The sequence below is a fragment of the Acinonyx jubatus genome, chromosome A1, assembly GCF_027475565.1.
Source record: "Acinonyx jubatus isolate Ajub_Pintada_27869175 chromosome A1, VMU_Ajub_asm_v1.0, whole genome shotgun sequence".
NCBI classification, from domain to species: domain Eukaryota; kingdom Metazoa; phylum Chordata; class Mammalia; order Carnivora; family Felidae; genus Acinonyx; species Acinonyx jubatus.
Genome location: NC_069380.1, coordinates 153,206,106 through 153,226,448, shown reverse-complemented (window position 1 = coordinate 153,226,448; position 20,343 = coordinate 153,206,106).

The following is a 20,343-nucleotide window of genomic DNA, read 5'->3' as shown; positions in this document are numbered from 1 at the left end:
AGGGTGGAAAGAGACAAATAAAGTGTAAAAGCACTTCAGATTGAAGAGTAAGCTTGAAAAGTTCAGGAAGTGGAAACCTGCATAATTGATGCAAAGGGGAAAGAGGAACTAGACAGAATAGTGATATATAGAAATAGAGCGGCACATGGCACAAGACTCTTTAGTATTCTTTTTTATTTTTTTTTTCAACGTTTATTTATTTATTTTTGGGACAGAGAGAGAAAGAGCATGAACGGGGGAGGGGCAGAGAGAGAGGGAGACACAGAATCGGAAACAGGCTCCAGGCTCTGAGCCATCAGCCCAGAGCCTGACGCGGGGCTCGAACTCACGGACCGCGAGATCGTGACCTGGCTGAAGTCGGACGCTTAACCGCCTGCGCCACCCAGGCGCCCCAAGACTCTTAAGTATTCTTGAGAGTGCCAGTGACTGGACTTTATTGTTCAGAAGAATCAACTGCAATACTTATTAAGCATAGGTGTTCCCAAGTCTCTCCCCAGATGTGGATCGGGGTCCTAGAATCTGCATTTTAGAGAGACTTTCAGGGAACTGTTCTTATCAGTCAAGAAAATCTGATTCAGAATGCCCACTGTGATCCCATAAGATGTTTTGGAGTGCTTAACACTTGAGAATACCTTATAATTAGAGTGAATATGTAATTTGTCTTCTAAACTAGGATACTTTAGAGCATAAAAGGGAGTATTAATTATGACTTCAAGTTAATACGTATAATCCAGGACTGTCGTGGGAAAACTAAGGACAAGCTGAGCCTACTCATAAGCACTCCCAGGAGAAGTCTTTGTTGTTATGTTGGAATGTTAGTTGTAAAACCATAGGATGGGTGAATACACAGATACACAATGTCTTCTTCTGAGTACTCTAAAACAAACAAAAAAATCTCTGGCTCTTGCTTCAAGCGTGATGGGAATCATTGGGTTTCCTGGAATGTGGGAACTCTTGTCTAGCACCAGCCCATTCAGCAGAAGGGAGTTTTCCTGCAATCGGTACAAATTCAAGTTAGTGGACTTGTGGACAAGAATTAAGGTCTACTTATACTTCTTTTTGTGTTCAAGTTTGCCAAATTTTGAGGGCAATCTCCTAAGAAAGAGCATTTTGGCCAAACTGGCTTATAGGGAGAACGGCTCATGTGGCACATTCTGGGTGCCACTGAAATGAATTTTTCCCTCCCCATCTGGCATGATGCCTCATCTCAGCATTCATGTACCCTATAGGGTTATTCTGTGATGACTTTTTAATTATCTCCCGTTATAGAACCAGGAAGAATTGGGAGCCATATCAAGTAAATTTTGGTGTTGACAAAGAAGAGTCAATGCACTAGTGCAAATGTGAGTGGGCGTGCAATTGAAAGGTGGCATGATGGCAGCAAGAAGACTACCCTTGGGAATGGTGAAACTCAGATTCACCTGGTGCCAATATCCATCTATTTTGTAAAAGCACTTCTGTTGGATGAGGATGGTGATTTATATCAGATTTGTTGACCTAAAATGACCAAATGCAGGGAGTCCCAAATGGTCAGTGCAGTGGTTCTCTGTGGGTTGTGTGTTCTTAAGTAGTGCTGTTGGGGCCAGAATTAGTGCAAGTGGCTCAAATATATATATCCCAAGGTCTTGTTTATATACGAAAATAATCAGTCATACACTTTCTACTGTGATGAATACGATGCAGGTTAAAATAGAAAGCAAGTTTTACTGAATTTATATACATGTATATGTATGTGTATATACATTTATTTAGACACACACACACATACACACGTAGCGCTTTATACCTTTCTCAGGATAGTAATGTAAAATCAACCATTCAGGGGTAGACAGAACTTCTGTAGATTAAAATATGTCTTCAAATGCAAGATGTGTGGGGACCATGCTCGAAGAGAATATGGGGACAATCTAAATGATCTTGTCCAAGCTCTGTCTGAACAATTGGTCTAGCAAACTTAGGTGTCAGGATTCTTGGTAAGGGATATAAAAGCTTAAGTGTGAAACATGAATAAGACATGAGACTGACAGATAATGGAAGAGGTAATAGAGACAATAATTTTATTAGCTCAATGAAATGGAAATGATGGACTGGTCCAGAATGAGGACCATGGGGATAATGTCCTGAGCCTTAGAAATTCAAGAGAGAATTGGTCAGGGGCACACATCAAAAGATTAACCTTTGGGGACAATTTACATTTCATAGTCCTTTGGGACATAGAATTATACATTTTACTTGGTGTGTATTTTCCTATAAATATCAATGACATTGTAGTAAGTCTTTATAATGAATCTATTTATTCATTGTACCTTCTTTAATAGAACTGATTATTCCTACTGACCCTATTGTATAAAGAGCCCATAGCCTCTCCAGACAACCTCTGCAGTGATAGGGAAAGACCCAACTCATGTCCTTTCTCCTATTGGCAGGTTATTTACTCCAAATTCTTTGTCCACCTATAATGTAGACCAACACTTGGAGTTATTTACTAGCCATGCCCACTTTTTACATTTTCGAGTGTGCCTTCATTTTTGCACATTTTTATTCTGAGAAAGTTAGACTTCTGCCTTTGCAAAAAGGACACTATTTTCTCATCTCTTTGCTTATGGGTTTATGTAAGTTGACATTTGCTGTGCCTCTTCTCTCACTCTGAGCTATTTGAAAGTGCTTGCCCAGGGTCTCCTTGGGGAACTGGTTTCCAGACTGAGGGCTGGTATTGCTTTCAGGGTGAAACCTCCCAACCTCTTCAAAGAACAGACAGGTTTGACCCCAGAGCCCTTATTTATAACAGCTAGTCACAAGGTGGCCGTCTTACATGACCTATGGCATGTGCCTGGCACTATTCTCAGACTCCATAGACCATGCTCAAGGGCAAATGACACATTTCCTGATTAGGAATGAATTCCTGCAGCAACATTATTAAATATTAAGAACCACAAATAGATCCATAGAATGGTTATGTGACCCAAAAAGAATCTTTTAGCAGTTGCCTTCTTAAAATCCAGAGCATTTTAAATTACTGAGGAGTTGACATATTTCTTTAAAATGTTTATTTTGGTTGTTTTTAACTACTTGAGATACCTGGAAAGGATAAATATGGAATCCTAAAAGTGAAAAATAAGGGTATTTTAGAGGTGAGCAGCTGGAAGATTATTTTTTAACCTTCCATGATAGTGTCTATATGTGTTAATGAAGACAGTATTGAAGCATGCTGTAAGACTGGGAACAAAACAGTGAACACAAATGTCTTCCCTTCAGGAAGTTGAGATGTCTGAATCACAGTTAAGACTTTATTTTCAGTGTGTGTTAGCTTGACAATATAATAATTCAAAGCTGTAAGCTTTGTTATTTTGCATTTTCACATCTCTTTAATAGGACAACAAAGGGTAGAAAAGTTTTAAAAATACCATCCAAATTTTCTTTCATTTATACAATGTCAGACAATAGTATTTTCTAAAATTTATTTTTCAAGTAGTTTAAAAAGTTAGTTTTGGCAATATTGGCATATTGTATGTATATGTGATATTTACCTAAGAAGAGTTTACTCACTATGTGTTCAAAGAAGACGTCTGGTGGATTTTACCAGTCAGTGAAAATGCACTTGAAAGACTGGTGTCCAGTGTCTGAAGAACTTGATTAATATTTTCCTATTCTGTTTTGAGAACAAACTGTAAAAATCCCAGTGTGAATAGTTACCAGGAATCACGTAATTTGGAATGTTGAAATTTTGAAACAAGAATTCACAAACTTCTATTTTCTGAATTGAAGAGGTTTGATGTACCAGCATGTGTTCAGGGGACCTACCAGTTCCATTAACTTGTTGCTGTATCAGTAATGACTACTAGAAGTTAAGAGTCTTCTCTTTGGGTTTGGATCTCTAGATCCTCAAGTGGTAATCTGATAGCCTTTTCTGTTATCTTATTTGATTTATTGCAAATAATTGTCTGTGGAAACAGACGAATTCCCCTCTTCCTCCTTCTTTGCTTCTTCTTCCTCTGGACAAGTAAGGGCCATAGAAGGGCTGTGATTTCATCATCTGAATATTTGAATTCTAATCGCTAACTTCGACTCTACTACCATATACTATTTTTACTGAGTAATCATGTCCTCAGATATTATACATAGACGTACCTTGTTGTGGACCACATCATTACATGATCTGCCCAGAAAAAATACGTCAACAAAGAATTATGCCTTTTGAGAATCCATGGAAACTTTAGGGAGGAGATAAATTATTATTATTTTGGTTGGGGGGAAGAGATCAATTACATCAGAAGAAAGACATATTTGGAAGCAACAGAGTAAATATATGCCAAATGTTAAAGGAACAGTATAAACTAGGCAAAACTTACCATGGAACTGCTATTTTGAAGAATATGAAAATTTACTTCCAACTAAAAAATAGAGAAAGGTAGACTATCTAGAAGATTATGAATGCTCTAATATATTATTTTGACTACTACAAATGTGAAATTTGTTTTCTTCCAAGGTATTAGGACATAATGTGTTCTGGATCAAAAATTGCTTTTTGTAAGGGCAACATAACTTTGTTTGAAGAATACATTAAATTGCATTGCATGATTTAAGAGCAATAAAAATTCATTACAATGTAATAATTCCAGTCATTATTTGTTGCTGGCAGTTTTAGTTAGCTTAGTTTGTCATAAGAAATTTCCATGACACCTCAAGAAAAGAATAACATCCAAGTGACAAGTCAACCTTTCTTTCCCTCCTTTTCCCTGACCCCTTGCCCCCCGTACCACCCCCCACCTAACTTTTTTCCAAAGGGCGATTATATGCCTGGTGGAATACAGCCTGACCACGTTCAGGCTCCTTTATCTGAAGTGTAAACTTTCATACTATAGCTGCCTATATACCTTTTCTAGATGAATGATGCCAATTCTATTTATGCCACTACGGTAAGGGGTCTCTTAACATTTCCATTCTAAACACCTATTTTCAAAGGTTTATAACTCAGCTATAAAAATGTGCTCCAGGCTGAAACTTAGCATACAGGATCCTAGCCCAGGAGCAGTGTTTTACTCTTTTATATATTAATCTTGAAAAAAAAATGGTGTGACTGTATTTTAAAGAACTGGAGTGTTCACAGTAATAGAAGTTAAGGACCTAGGGTATGAGGAAAGATCACATGCCAACAAGTCCCCTCATCTATAGTAGCTTTATCTGAAATTCAGTTTTACAACATCTCCTTCCTGCCTGTCATTCTCTCTTTCAATTCTCTCTGCTCAGAAATAAATCTAGTTTTATTGCTTTTATTATTTGTTTCAATAGCCTCATTTGTGGAACTTATTTAGTAGTTGTGCCACCTTGATCTATGGTCCTGTCTACAGGTATGAGTTGGCCACTCCGTGGCAACATCAGATTTGGGAGACCAGGGTGTCATGATTATTTGTGTTTGTTGTTGTTGCTATTGGCACTGCTATTATTTAAAAATGAGGAAAAATGAGAAGACATTCCTTAATTTTTATTGACGGTAATTAAGAATGAATTACAACTTGGGGCACCTCAGTCAGCTAAGCGTCTAACTTTGGCTCAGGTCATGATCTCACAGTTCATGAGTTCGAGCTCTTTGTCGGGTTCTGTGCTGACAGCTCAGAGCCTGGAGCCTGCTTTGGATTCTGTGTCGCCCTCTCTCTCTGCCCCTCCCCTACTCACACTCTGTCTCTCTCTTTCTCTCTCTCAAAGATAAAATAGTAAAATTAAAAAAAAAAAAAGAAGAATGAGTTAAAACTTAACGATACAAGTTTTGTATAGTAGCAATTACCTTACTTGCTTCTCAAGACATTGAATATTCATACTCTTATTCTAAATCTTAGTGTTTCTTTCTGATCCAAATTGTTAAATATGTGGGTTTTTCCCCACTATGGGTACAATGCATTGATAACAAGTGAATTAGTGACAAAGTGTTTTCATAAACATCTGATAATTTTATTATGTTTGCCTGGGCTTTCATGTCCCAAAATAACCCTTAGGTTTTCAAATCTAGAAGATTTTAGACTTATTGGTAAAACCATTGATTAAGATCCTTTAATTAATAGAGTTTGTTTTTTTCTTTTCTTGTATGTTTTCTGTAGTTACAAACCTTAAATCCCCTTAACATTAACATTATTCCTTGGATTTTTTTTATCATCTATAATAACTACTATAATATTAATTATTTGCAAAAAAAAAAAAGACTTCCTTTAAATCCAGGTAAATTTGGAGTGATACTGAAGATTATCAAGGCAAATGACTTTATTTATATTTCAATCATTAACAACTGCTTTGTGAGTAAACTGTCACAGGTAGAAAACCAAACAAACAATAGAAGACCAACAAAAGATATTATTCTTTTATAAAGGTGCTACATGGAAGAACAAACATGCATGCCTATGTCATGGCAGGCACAGATAAGATGGGAAATATGGAGTGCTTTTTTTTCCCCATGAAATTTGCTGCATATCTCAATCTATGATCTGATATGATGGATGAACATTGGGAAACTCATTAGCTGTCAGGATTGGTTTATAAGTCTGCTTTTTGCAGTATTTGCTTGTTATTATATAGAATAGTACGCTTTCTAAGCCTCTAAGACTACATGGCCCTTCTGTACCCATTACCCTGTCCAATGGCATCTTTTTCGGCTTGCCTTCTCTGATCATGGGAATTGGCAGGGTAGGAAGATGAAAAGTGACAGGCTTGGTGGGGCCAGGAAGGCATAAGCGAGGCAGAGAGAATGAAGGAGAATGTGTGAGCGCATATGTATCCTTCAGGATTCTCAGTTATTCTTTACCATCTGTCCATAGTGTGAATTCTTTAATAACTATTTCAGAATGTGTAACATTTACTTGGAAATTCACAGATGTATTAAATTACAAATATACTTTAAATCAAATATAATCAAATTTACTTTCATATTCAATGTATTATATATATGTATATATGTAAATAAATACATGTATGTATACACACATACACTCATTCATTCATCAAACATTCATTGAGCATCTAGTCTATATCCAGCACTGCAACAGAAGCCAAGGAGACTTGTACAAAATGAGCTGGCTTTCAGACGGTGGGGAGAAAGCCTTAGAAACAAATAATTATAATGTGATCAGGGCAAAGTGATAATTAGAATACATTGTGAATGTACTCTATGAGTGAACAAAGAGGGAGGAACTCTTTCTGGAAAGGCTGGGAAATGCCTCAAAGAGATTAGTGTCTTTGTGTTGGGTCTTGAAAGATGAGTAAAATTTTCTAAGAACATGTGCAGACACCTGGGCATGAAAGAACTTTGTAGGCTTGTAACCAAAGACCAGTTCAGTATGGGCTGGAGGGTAAGGCATTTTAATTAGAAGGGATGGAAGAGACAGCTAGGAAGGTAAATAGGAACCAGGTCTTGGAACATGTTCTTATGTTATATAAAGGTGTTCATTCTTCATCCTGTAGGTGATGAGAAAGCACTGAAGATTTCTAAGCCATGATATAATGTAATCTGTTTAGAGTGATAACTCTGGTGGCGGTGAAGAGGCTGAGTTGAGAGGGTAAAACTGAGTGAAGGAAGACAAATTGCAAGAGTTTTTGTCATAATCCAGAGGAGATGGTGGATGAGAATCAGAACTAATGCAGTGGCAGAGCAGTTGGGAATAAAGAATAGATTTAAAAGGAGCCAGAACAACAAGATCTAAAGTTGGGTAAGGGGACTGAAGGAGAAGAATCTCTCAAGATTACTCTCAAATATCTATGTTAGGTTACATAGTGGATGGCAGTGTTATTATGATAAGAATTTAGAATGTTTGGCAGGTGTGTGAGCCAGTATAATAAGTTCATCTCCAAGTTTGGAGTGTCTGCCCATCATCTAGGGGAACTCCAGTAAGCAGTTGTAAGTATTGCAAACATTTTCAAATGAGAGCTTGGAGCTTTAGTGAAATTCACTTGTTGACTGATTTTTCATAATATGTGCCTACAGGAAGTATAGTAACATACAAGATAGAATCCTCATTCGCTTTTCTGAAGCTTAGAGACAATATTCAAATGCCACTCAATGTGGTAAATTCACAAAAAGGTCAGTATACAGTGATATAAAGAGAAAACAATACAAAAAAGGGTATATAATCTTATCTTTCAAGGCTGACAGGAGGGGCCTCAGAATAGATTTTTCAGAGGAAGTTGCAACTGACCTGATACACCTAAAAGATAAGTAACATGGTGATAAGCGAAAAGAAAACTTAAGATTGATCAATAGTAGGTGAAAGTGGGAAGGTGGAAGAGATGGCTTAGGGGGAGCACATAAAATAAAATGAGATAAGCACATAGCAGGGATGGAATCATAGGGACATCAAGGTTGGAGGTGCAGGGAAAGGAAAACCTAAACAGTGTTGGGTGAGGTAGAGCTGAAATTAGTGACATCATGTAAGTCCAGAAGGGAGAGAATGCTCAAGAATCTCAAATGTGGCAGAGAAGAAAAAGCAAGAAAAGAAATTTCTAATAAACTTCAAGTCAATAAATATTAAGTACCTGTTCTCTGAAGACTATGCTATATACTAGGTTATAAATGGGTGAACAAGACAGACACAGTCTGCACTTTGAAGGGATTTACAGTCCAGCGCATGCACTGAACATACAAAAGTTGTTCTTAGGGATTTGATCAGTGGAACAAAACTGATAACTAACAACAATAACTGCTCCCTACTTTCCCAGGCCCTGGTGCTGCTAATCCTTTGGTCTCTATGGATTTACCTATTCTGGATAATAAATAAAAATGGTATCGCACAATATACGTCTGATTTCTTACACTTGGCATACTGTGTTTGAGGTTCGTCCATGTGTGGCACGTATCAGCATTTTCTTTCTTTTTAAGGCTGAACAGCATTGCATCACATGAGTGTACCACATTTTATTTATCCGTTCATCAGTTGATGGAAAGGTGGTTTGTTTCCACCTGTCTGCTATTGTGAATAGTGCTGCTGTAAACGTTTGTGTACAGATATGTCTTCAAATACTTGTTTTAAATTATTTTCTTCTAAAGAGAGAAACCGGTTTTTATTTATATTTGATGGGGAATGAACCGGTGGAGAGAAAGAAGATACCAACACATAAGTGGGTAATTGATGGAGGACAGTTCTGGAGAGAAGGGAAGAGATGAAGACTATAGTGTTTGCTTGGAAAGGAATTTGAAAAATAGAAGAAAGAAACATTGAAGCCACCAGTTCTACTTGAGACGCTGCTGACTGTCAGATGATTTACTGAATGATGATATTTTACTGTGTGTCAGACATTTTACTTTAAATGAGGACGTTAGTACATCTAAATGTGTTGTGTATTACCAACCTGAATCTTGGAAGTATCTGCCTATAAATGAGGCAAAAACAGAACAAAACAAAACAAAAACAAAACAAAACAAAAAAAACCCACACCAGAATATTTATAAGCATTTCTAAACTCTTCATTGACAAATTTAAGAGAGATACATATTGGTCATTGCTTAATAGCAGCATTTAATTTGGATCAATTTCCTGCAATGCACTTAGCAGACTTTCAAATCCATTTTGTTGGGACACCTCTGAGACCCCACGCTGGATAATAAGGACGGCTGGAAGCTGATTCCATAATTTCTAAGTGCAACTGAGGTAGAATTAAAGTGCAAATGCAATTTTTGAAGTGCTTGACATGAGCAAAGCTATAAAATCGCTCTTTGCTCTGACTTGTTTTAATTTCTATATGAATGTTTTATACAATAGTCTTTTTACTGTTTTTCAAGTCGTGAGCAATTATATTTGATGAAAGGGCAATTATCACGCATAGAAACTCAGCATTCCAAAAGCTATCAAAATCCCACCATTAGGTTCAAAATCCCCCTACCATTCCAATATGCTGACAAAAACTGTGGAAACTTTTGATTCTGAAAGTTTAACTTGAATGATTGGAGATGGCAAATTGGGGCGTTTTTCTAAATACAGGAATGTTCTCATCCCTCGAAGATATGATATAATTATACTTTTGCTGATTAAATATTAACATCACTGTGGTTTTATAGCTCTAATTCCTGTAGCTTCACCTCCAGAAGTTCCATTTATTCTCCGAGAGAACAAATGACAAAGGGAACACGTTCTGCAGGTGTAGGCTGAAGCAACATGGCGGTACTGATTAAATGCATGGACTCCCAAATGTTCTCTTTTGGGTCCCGGACTCACTGAGTCCCTTCCTGCCTCTGCCTTGTTCCCCTCTCATTTAAAATTAAACGTAGAACCATTGGCAGTTTTCAGGCTTGATTTTCATCCCAGGCCTAATGGCTTACAGGTGGCAATTCTTTTTTCCCCCAGTGACAACAACTACATTTTCCCAAGCCTATCCAAGGGTAATGCTAACGAGAACATTATCGAAAAAGGACAGCAAAAGGGCCATTTAAAAATAAATAAATAAAACCCTTTTCACTTTTCTTTGTTCCATAAAAGCCCTTTTCCCCTCTTTTTTCTTATGTTTGATATATGGAAGCGATTCCATTTATAACTTGAGCTCTTTTGCTCCAGGCTCTCTGTACTTAAGCTTCAGATGTTTTGATGTTGTTTAACTGTTATAAACTGACCAATATTCTCTGACTTATCTGTGAAACATATTGGGCTGCTTTTATGATCCGCACACTCAGAACTTAGGCCCGGCAAAAAGACAATACTGTGTAGGAGTTATTCTCAACGAGTTTCATGACATGCAATATGGCCCCTGAATAGGTATTAAAGTTATATTGCCAATATGTTCCTGTATTTTAAGACACTGCAGAGTGGTGGAAGTGGGTGGGATTCAGTGAAAATATTAATTGTGTTACACATGCTTTCATTGCCATTGTCTCTAGGGAGAACTACCTACTATTTCACAGGAGATCATTGTCTCCTCTCCACCCCTGACTTTTAGAAGTCAGAATTTTTAACATATTGAAATCCATTAGGGGAAATGGTAAAGAATTATTGAGAAGATTAAAACTTTAAAGTGATTTCAAATATTTTAAAATAAAAAATTGTTTTCGAAGGTAGGTTGCCATTAGTAGCTTTAGCATATTAAAAAATAAAAGCCCTTGAAATTGTCTAGGGGCACCTGGGTGGCTCAGTAGGTTAAGTGTCCGACTTCAGCTCAGATCATGACCTCACAGTTTGTGAGTTCAAGCCTCCCGTCGGGCTCTGCACTGACAGCTCAGAGGCTGGAGCCCGCTTCAGATTCTGTGTCTCCCTCTCTCTCTGCCCCTCCCCTGCTCATACTCTCTCTCTCTCCCTCTCTCAAAAATAAATATGACTGAGATATGATTTAAGAAAAAAAATCACCAGTCAGTAGTGTTCGCTGTGTGTCAGTAATTACATTATATTAGTTGTGTTAACTCAAGATATATTCCTTGTCTAACATAGCACCTTTTATAAAACTTGAATTTGTGTCAATAAAGACTGGCATACATATATTAATAACTGATTTCTTTCCAAAAGAAGAGAAAGCTAGGAATAAACTTGCATATTATTTTAGAGAAATCAACGTGTTGGCCTATATAATGTAACTGCTATTTGCATATAAATTACTTCACAGGTATAATCAAGAAAGATATTTGCAAATAGTAATCATGAAAATAAAAATATTGTGAAAGTACAAATATTCATGGGTTTATTTTCTCATTAATATATGTATATATTTAGATTGATACATATGCAGAGAGAAAGAGAAAAGAAAAACTATACATAATTATAGGGCAAAATATGAGGTGGAAGGATTTGTTTTCATTGAATCTGCCTCATTTTACTATAGACTCCTTTCTCTAATCTAGAGGCAATTCATACCCATATGTTGAGCTCCTCCTGTGAGCTCTTTCCAATGAGGTGGTGTGCCCATCCCCACCGCCCTTGGGAAAAACTTCCTCTCTTGACCTATCTCTGGCATGCTTGTCTTGATTCCATTTCCTCAGAACAGTGCAAATGATAGATTAATTTATGCCAAAGTAAAAATGGGTGATGGATTCCACAGAGAACATATGTTTGAATATCATCAATAGCTCTCAAAAGATCATGGGTATAATCCTATAAAGTGAGTGGGGATTTTAAGCACCAGAATAGTCTCCTTCTTGAGATATTCTGGTGTAGTAGACACATGTTTGATGTCTTCTCTGTTCTATCTTGGAGATTATTTTTTATTCTTCCTAAATATTAGGACTGTTCTTCATAGGTTCAAAATCCCCCTACCTTGCCTTCGTAGTCAAGTTCACCCAACATATGCTCAGGCAGAGAGGGGAAAACAAACACCTGTGTGTATTTGGTCAGTAATAATTAATAAAGTAGCCATAATTAGCAGTCTTGTTCTAGTCTAGATTTTCTCTATATCCTAGGAAGACACAAGCTAATTTTGTTTTTGTGAGGGAATATTTTTTAAACTTGCCTCTAATGCTGACCCCACATGCTTTTCTTTCTTTTCTTCCTTTCTTCTTTCTTTTCTTTCTTTTGTTTTCTTTCTTTCTTTCTTTCTTTCTTTCTTTCTTTCTTTCTTTCTTTCTTTGGTGAATTCTAATCAGATATAACAAATTTATACTGTGTAAGTATAGAATTCAATAATCAACCTGTCACTTGGGGTTTTGATCTGATGAAGGAGAATTGTCAGTGACTCCTCAAGAAAAATCCCCAAACTTTCTGTGAGATAAAGATCTCAACCTTCTTGTGAGGATGCTTGGAAAGCCTAATTTAAATCAGGTTTCAAACAAAGTGAAACTTTCTTGGAAACACAACAGAACAAAATACATTTTAAAAGTCCTGAAAAAAAAAAAGGCCTGCTTAACTGATAAGAGGGAACCTTAGGGTTCCAATTCCATTGTAAAATATAACACAATGGATGGTAATGTCTATGAAAACATGACTCTTTGGACATCAGTTGACTTGGAGAGAGATCTGACGCTAAGAAAGGGGGCTTACAAATGAGAGCTATTGTGGCTTTAATTCGCATATGTTTTTCTGAAATCCCAAAAATGTGGTGGGGTGGGATGGGAAAGAGTTCTCTCTCTTCTTATTACTTGTTTTGGCCTCCGATTTGTTTAGATCATTTTATCTGAACAAAGTTTTCTGGCATTAGCAACGCAATGGGAGAACTCAGAGGATTCTCTCCCAAGGCTTTCTGTGCTGAGAAGCATTACACTGCTGTTTCCCAAATTCTGCAGACTCTGAGCTCAATTCTGAAGTAGTCTATACAGACCCTACTTGATTTAAGTAGAAAGTACATGTGCTGAGTGTTATTCATGACAATTATGTTAAACTCCAAGATGCATGGATACATATAATTGAAAAATAAACCTTTATTTTCAGCTCGCTCACTGGCCTCCAAAAGATTAAACTATTACTGTAAGCAGCCCATTGTTTTTTGCATGTATCTTAGATTTTATTTCCTGTCAGCTATTGCAAGAAATACTAAGAAGAATTAGTTTCACCGCACAGTAAGTAAATGCTTTAATGCCCTGCATTATTGTTTACACTAAGCTTTGCAGGCACTTAAGCCACAACAGATAATTGTCAAAATGATGAAGCTGTAAAATCACACAACCAGCAGTAATAGTGTAGATGTTGTTCTCGGGAACAGCTAGTAAGACTTAGAGCTTATACTTAGTTTGTTAGTTGGTTAGGGAAAGCAATAATTTATGAAAATGTATCATAAATGCCTAAAAGAAAAAAAATGTAAGAGGAATTTTATGTCCTAAGTACCATACAAGCTCTGCTTGTCTATGCCTCCACCTTTTCTCCCTTTATCTGATTTATTTTGCTTGAATCGGGTATTGGTGTAAATACTGCCTCAAAAGGGCCTATGAGAGAGCCTAGATGATCGGGTATCTTTGAAAAACATAGAACGAAAAACCATGTCTCTTGTCAGCATCCTGTTAATTTTAAAATTAGCACAAGGCAAGGGCACACTTCGCAGTTTGTTTGTATGTAAGAGTTTCACCGCCAAAATGCAAATTTTGATCTACTACTTTCAGCTGAGTTTTATCAGTGGCGGCAGGGGAATGAGATCCAGCTCCTCACTTGCTTTTAACCACAGAATGTCCGGGTTGCTCCATGTTTTCCTTAACAGGGACATCAGTGAAAACTGCGCTTTGTCCGTGGTGATGTATCTGAGTGCAAACAGGACTCTGTTAGCCATTATGTACCTATTAGCCCTGATTACCTTCTGATAGCTCCTCACCAGTTGGTTTCACTCACTTTGACAGATCTAGTACTTTGTTTAACCTTTAAACCAGTAGGGCAATAACACAGCTGACAGAAGGGGAGAAATAATTAAGGAAAACTTAGCCAGGACATTTAAAAAAATCTCTAACAAGGCAGATATTTCTGTTCAATTTGAAAACTTGTCAAGGGATACATACAGTTCCCCATAATTGCTATAGCAAAATGTTTTATAATTTTTGCTGGCTTCAAATTAATTTTAGCAATGTAGCTTAATCAAATTACTAGGTGTCTTACTTTAAAAATATCTATAATTCACGCTCCCAGGAAGCAAGGTTTAATATTTCAGGACTTCATAGAAAAGTAATATCCAAGAGAAATTCATCTCTAAAAGTGATCACAAAGAAAATATTAAAAGTATGGTCTAAAAATCTGCCAAAAGTTTGCGTTTTACATTTTCTGAAATGGCTGATACATGTTTGTGGAAAATAACACAGGTGATAAAAAAATATCTAGGTCCATATTATTGACTACTTTAGGCATTGAAACGTGGTCAACAGTAATTAGAGAAAAAGAAGACTTCTTGAACTTTGCTTATATTTTGAAGTACTTTTTGTGAGCCCCTCCAGAGCCTGACTTGCTTGGGAAGAAGTCAGTACTCTGTCTTCGTCTCAACATTCTGTAGCATTTACCCCACCTCCCAAGGCCTGACCTCGTCACCATACTTATTTTACTTTGGAGCCATTGGAGTCAGTCCTGTGAAAGGGCATATCAGAACTCTCTGGGTATTTCTCCCATTAATTCAATGCACAAAGCAGAGGACTAGAAAGACTGCTTCATTGTTGCATGAAGATATTTAATTAAAGTCGGAACAACTTCTAAATGAGAAAGTGCAAATAGTCTCTCCAGATCATTAATAATTTGGCAGTTTATAAGACATTAAAATATAATGTGTTCATTATTTTCCTCAAATCTATTGAGAGCATCATATAATTCCTCTTGCTTAACTGTATTCCTTTCGGTTAAAGATGATATCAACTAATATAGGTACCCTGTCCTTGTCAGTTATAAGATATTGACATCACGAAGCATCACAATTGTCTTCTAATTACGTGTGACAACAAGTCTAATTTAGCATTCTTTCATACATCATTTATCATAAGTCTTAGTGTTCCGTTATTCATTCTTACGTTAATTGATTACTATCATGTTCTCTACTTCATAGTTGCGTAAATATTTCTTAAGAAACAACTTTGGCATTTCGGATAGCTGAAAATCCCTGGATCATATTAAAGAAACCATATTCTCAGTCATGAAGATATATGCCATGTTATTATTTAATTTTAAACCAGATTTTAACATAACAACTGAGCTGGGACATTATTTTAAGCCTTGTTATTATTACCGATCTTATGAATAGCGTATATTTTATACTATAAAGTATATAAAAGGTGATTTCTTCTGTGAAGAAGTTTCAATGAAGGAGGAGATATCCACCACAAATTAAAGTAGGAAAAAAGAAAATGATTATATAAATGTACCCAGCCACTATTTACATTACTATTAGTGCTGAAATGATTACCCTGACTCAATCTCTGAGCCTGTGTAGGATAGTTTTGTGGAGGAGGAAGCATTGTGAAATATCAGAACTGAGGGGAGTGTTTGAGGATGGATGTGGGGTAGGAGAATACATCCTGGGATACACATATAAAGTGCTAGAAGATCCAGAAAGGAGAGTGTTTGACCTATGAAATGAGTAGTGCTGTCTTTTCCTGCTTGAGTCAGACAAATTCAGAAATGTGATGCCGGGAAATTTCCTAACTGACAAGGAGAATTTCGACTTCTGTGAATAAAAGTTTGCTCCTACTTTTGAAATACAAATTTGAAATTACTAGAGGTTACTAATATGTAGTCATCAAAATAATACAAAGGTGAGGCTTACTTATTTGATGAAGGAAAACTGAAATACTGTCTCATTACCCAGGTCTGATGAGATTAGGGTCTAGGTCATGGTTATGGCTATCGGCTTCCTGAATGTTGAGGTCATCATGGTAGTGACTATTGGCTTCCTGAATAAAGTGGCATCCAATCTGGGTCTCAGAGGATGAGTATGTGTTAGGCATGGGGCGAAGGAGGAAGGAGAGAACTGTTCCAGGTAGAAGGAAAGGCATATGAAAAGGCTATAAAGTAAAAGGACATGGAAATTTGGAAGAAGTTTATAAAGCTCATATGACTGGAATTTAAAGGATGAGGTTGTTGGGACACCTGGGGGGCTCAGTGGGTTAAGCGTCCAACTTTGGCTCGGGTCGTGATCTCACAGTTCGTGAGTTCGAGCCCCGCAGAGTGCTCTGTGCTGACAGCTCAGGGCCTGGAGCCAGGAGCCTGCTTTGAATTCTGTCTCCTTCTTTCTCTGCCCCTCCCCCACTCATGTTCTGTCTCTTTCTCTCTCTCTCAAAAACAAACGTTAAGAAAATGAAGAGTGAGGTTGTGAATGGTGAGAAAGGAGACCAAGAAGTCCTCTTATGTCATGTCATGGAGTTTGGACTTTATCCTATGAGAGCCAGGAAAGCTTTGGAGAGATTTAAGCAGAGGAGCACCATTATGATCAAATTTGCATTTTAGGAAGTTGCTCTATCTAGACTGGAGGTGAACAAACTCAAAGAAGGAAGTATTCTTGGCAAAATGGCTACTTGGTATAGGCTGGTGACTGTGGGGAAAGTCATAGCTAGATAACTAGGGAGAAGAATTGGCAATGCTGGGGAAGAGGAGAAGAAAAAGAAGGGATCTGGACTAAGGATAAAATAATGGACTTGGTGAGAGGTCAATGTAAAAGTTTTTTTTTTTTTAATTTTTTTTTAATGTTTTATTTTTATTTTTGAGACAGAGAGAGACAGAGCATGAATGGGGGAGGGGCAGAGAGAGAGGGAGACACAGAATCGGAAGCAGGCTCCAGGCTCTGAGCCATCAGCCCAGAGCCTGATGCGGGGCTCAAACTCACAAACCGTGAGATCGTGACCGGAGCTGAAGTTGTACGCTCAACCAACTGAGCCACCCAGGCGCCCCTGTAAAAGTTTTTTAAAAAAGAAAAGAAAACAAAACTGAGTTAGAAACGTTCAAGAATTAAAAGGTATGCTCTTTGTTTTAATGAGGTATTTGGTGATGACAGTCTGGTAGAAAGAGAATAATAAAAACATTTGATTAAAGATATTTCAGTGGGGATATTTTACAAACAGCAACAAATATGAACCCAGAGTCACACACAGTGAGAAACTGGATTAATTAAAATTCTTCAGGGGAATCCAGAGAGCCATCACTGAACCTTACTGTTCATTGTTAATGGGCCATCATATTAAAGGAGTCCTTTAGAAGAGGTAGAACAGTCAGCAAGGAAACCACAAAAATATAGAAAATAGTCTATCAGTGGTTAAGAAAAAAGTCGAGGAAAAAAGTATTAATAACACAGACGGGATGGGGTGGGGGCATTTTGGATCTCTGTTAGTTTTGTTCTATCTGGGTTCCTCTTTTATGTGACATGAAGTCATCAAAGTACTACAATGGTGACTATTGATTACCTATCAAATATTCATTTGCTTCCCTCTTTTTACTAATAGAATCCTGATTTCATTGGTGGTAGCAATATGCTCATTTAAAAAGTTGTCTAAACTTTTCCTAGCCTTCTCCGAAGTTATATTTCCCAGGCTTCTTTGAATCTAAAGTTAGCTATGTGATAGTGTTCTGGCTAATAAGATATAAGTGGAAGTCATTGGGTGGAGCTTTTTGGAAAACTTTTTTTTTTTTTTTTGGAAAACTTTTAAACAGGGAGGTAGATTTAACTTTTACGGGCCTTTTTCTTTTTCTTGCCTGCAATGTTGGTGTGCTATTAGAGGAGGGAGTGGGGAGGAAGAAGGAACCATCTTGAAATCATGAGAACAAGAGTCACATCTTAGGGTGCCTAAGGAAAAAGAAGCCTGGGACACTGAGGACATTGCAGCTGCTACATTGGTCCTGATATAACCTATTCCTGGACTTTTCATCAAGTGACAAATATAAAATTTCTAATTTGGTTAGAAACCAGCAGACCTAATGATATTTTTAAAACGTTATTGTTAATACTATTGCAAATTTGGGGCGCCTGGGTGGCTCAGTCGGTTAAGCGGCTGACTTCACCTCAGGTCATGATCTCAGGGTCCGTGAATTCGAGCCCCGCGTCGGGCTCTGTGCTGACGGCTTAGAGCCTGGAGCCCGTTTCAGATTCTGTGTCTCCCTCTTTCTCTGACCCTCTCCCATTCGTGCTCTGTCTCTCTCTGTCCCAAAAATAAATAAATTAAAAAAAAAATTTAAATACTATTGCAAATTATAATAGTTATGATTTTTTAGTGTGCTTTATGTGAAAGTACAATGCTAAGCTTTTGATGTATAGTATTTAATCCTTGAAAGACTATGTGACCCTATAATCTTATAAATTACATATTTTTACCTCCATTTTACAGGTGAGAAAAACAAGGTTTAGAGAGTTTAGTAACTTCCTAAAATCATATAATAAGTGCATTTACTAATCTGGCAGGCCATAATTAAAACCAAGGTCTATTTGGTCCCTCAGAAGATTTTAATTTATATATTTGAAGGCCTCCTTCTTCTTCTTCTTCTTCTTCTTCTTCTTCTTCTTCTTCTTCTTCTTCTTCTTCTTCTTCTTCTTTCTTCTTCTTTCTCCTTCTTCTTCTTCTCCTTCTCCTTCTCCTTCTCCTTCTCCTTCTCCTTCTCCTTCTCCTTCTTCTCCTTCTTCTCCTTCTTCTCCTTCTTCTCCTTCTTCAAGTAGGCTCCATGCCCAGTGTGGAGCCCAACGTAGGGCCTGAACTCACAATCCTGAGATCAAGACCTGAGCTGGGATCAAGAGTCGAACGCTCAACCAACTGAGCCACCCAGGTGCCCCCCAAGGTCTTCTAAATCGACAATTAATTTTATACAGTAAACAACTGTTGAATTCATGGTTTGTTTGTTTTTTTCTGTTTTGCTTTTACTCCTACCTGCTTATGATGAACCTCACTGAGCCCCTGCCAGCCTGCAGAGTTCAAACATAAACCCTGCTAGTGGCTCTCATTTGGTCTTAATGGGTGAAAAACTAAGATGCAATTATTACATAGTTATATTTAGTGTTCAGAGAGGTGCATGTGCCAGATGTTTGTTCTTTTGCAGAGCTACCTGATTTCTCTCATTTCTACCATGCTGGAAATTTCTTAGATGATGTATATAAAATGGTCTATTATCTGAGCTTCTGATGAAGTTCTCCAATAGTACCTCTTAACTGGACCAAATTAGAAATTTATAGTATAACAAGGCCAACAAAAGCCATAGACCACAGAGATGAGGAACTCTTCAACTCTACCACTGTAAAAAGAAGTTGAATCACTGTGGTATGAGGCATTCTTTGTTTTTTTTAATTTTTTTTAATGTTTATTTATTTTTGAGAGAGACAGAGACAGAATGCGAGTGGGTTAGGGGCAGAGAGAGAGGGAGACACAGAATCCAAAGCAGGCTCCAGGCTCTGAGCTGTCAGCACAGAGCCTGACATGGGGCTTGAACTCACGAGCCGTGAGATCATGACCTGAACCGAAGTCGGACGTTCAACTGACTGAACCACCCAGGTGCCCCGTGGTATGAGGCATTCTTAATTATTTACTTGATCATCGTGCCCAAACTCTAGATCTAAGAAATGGCAATATTAGCAATATTTGTTCATGAATGCAAGATGCAATCAATTTCAATTTCAGTGAAGCCATAAGGGTTGAGTATATCCACCTAATTCTCTCAAAAGAAGATTTGCAATAGCTTTTGTCTTCATTTTTCAAGATAGCCTTTAAAGTAGGATCAGATATGAGTCTTTAAACATAGACTTTACTAATGATATAGACTTTAAAGTTGAAATTAGAGAGGGATTTCTCTCTAAAAAATTGGTTACGAGGAATAAATAAAGATACTCTTGTATGCCAGTGTTTTAACTGGTATATGAAAGTTAGAAAATTCCTGACGTGTATTTATTTGTTCATTCCTTACTCCAACAATCCTTCTGTTCTTATACAACACACAAATCAAGAACTTCAGGCCTTGTAATTGCTGAATTCGTATAAGGTCTTTCCTTGTCCCTAAGAGATCCTTGGCTGAGGTAATTCATTTCTTC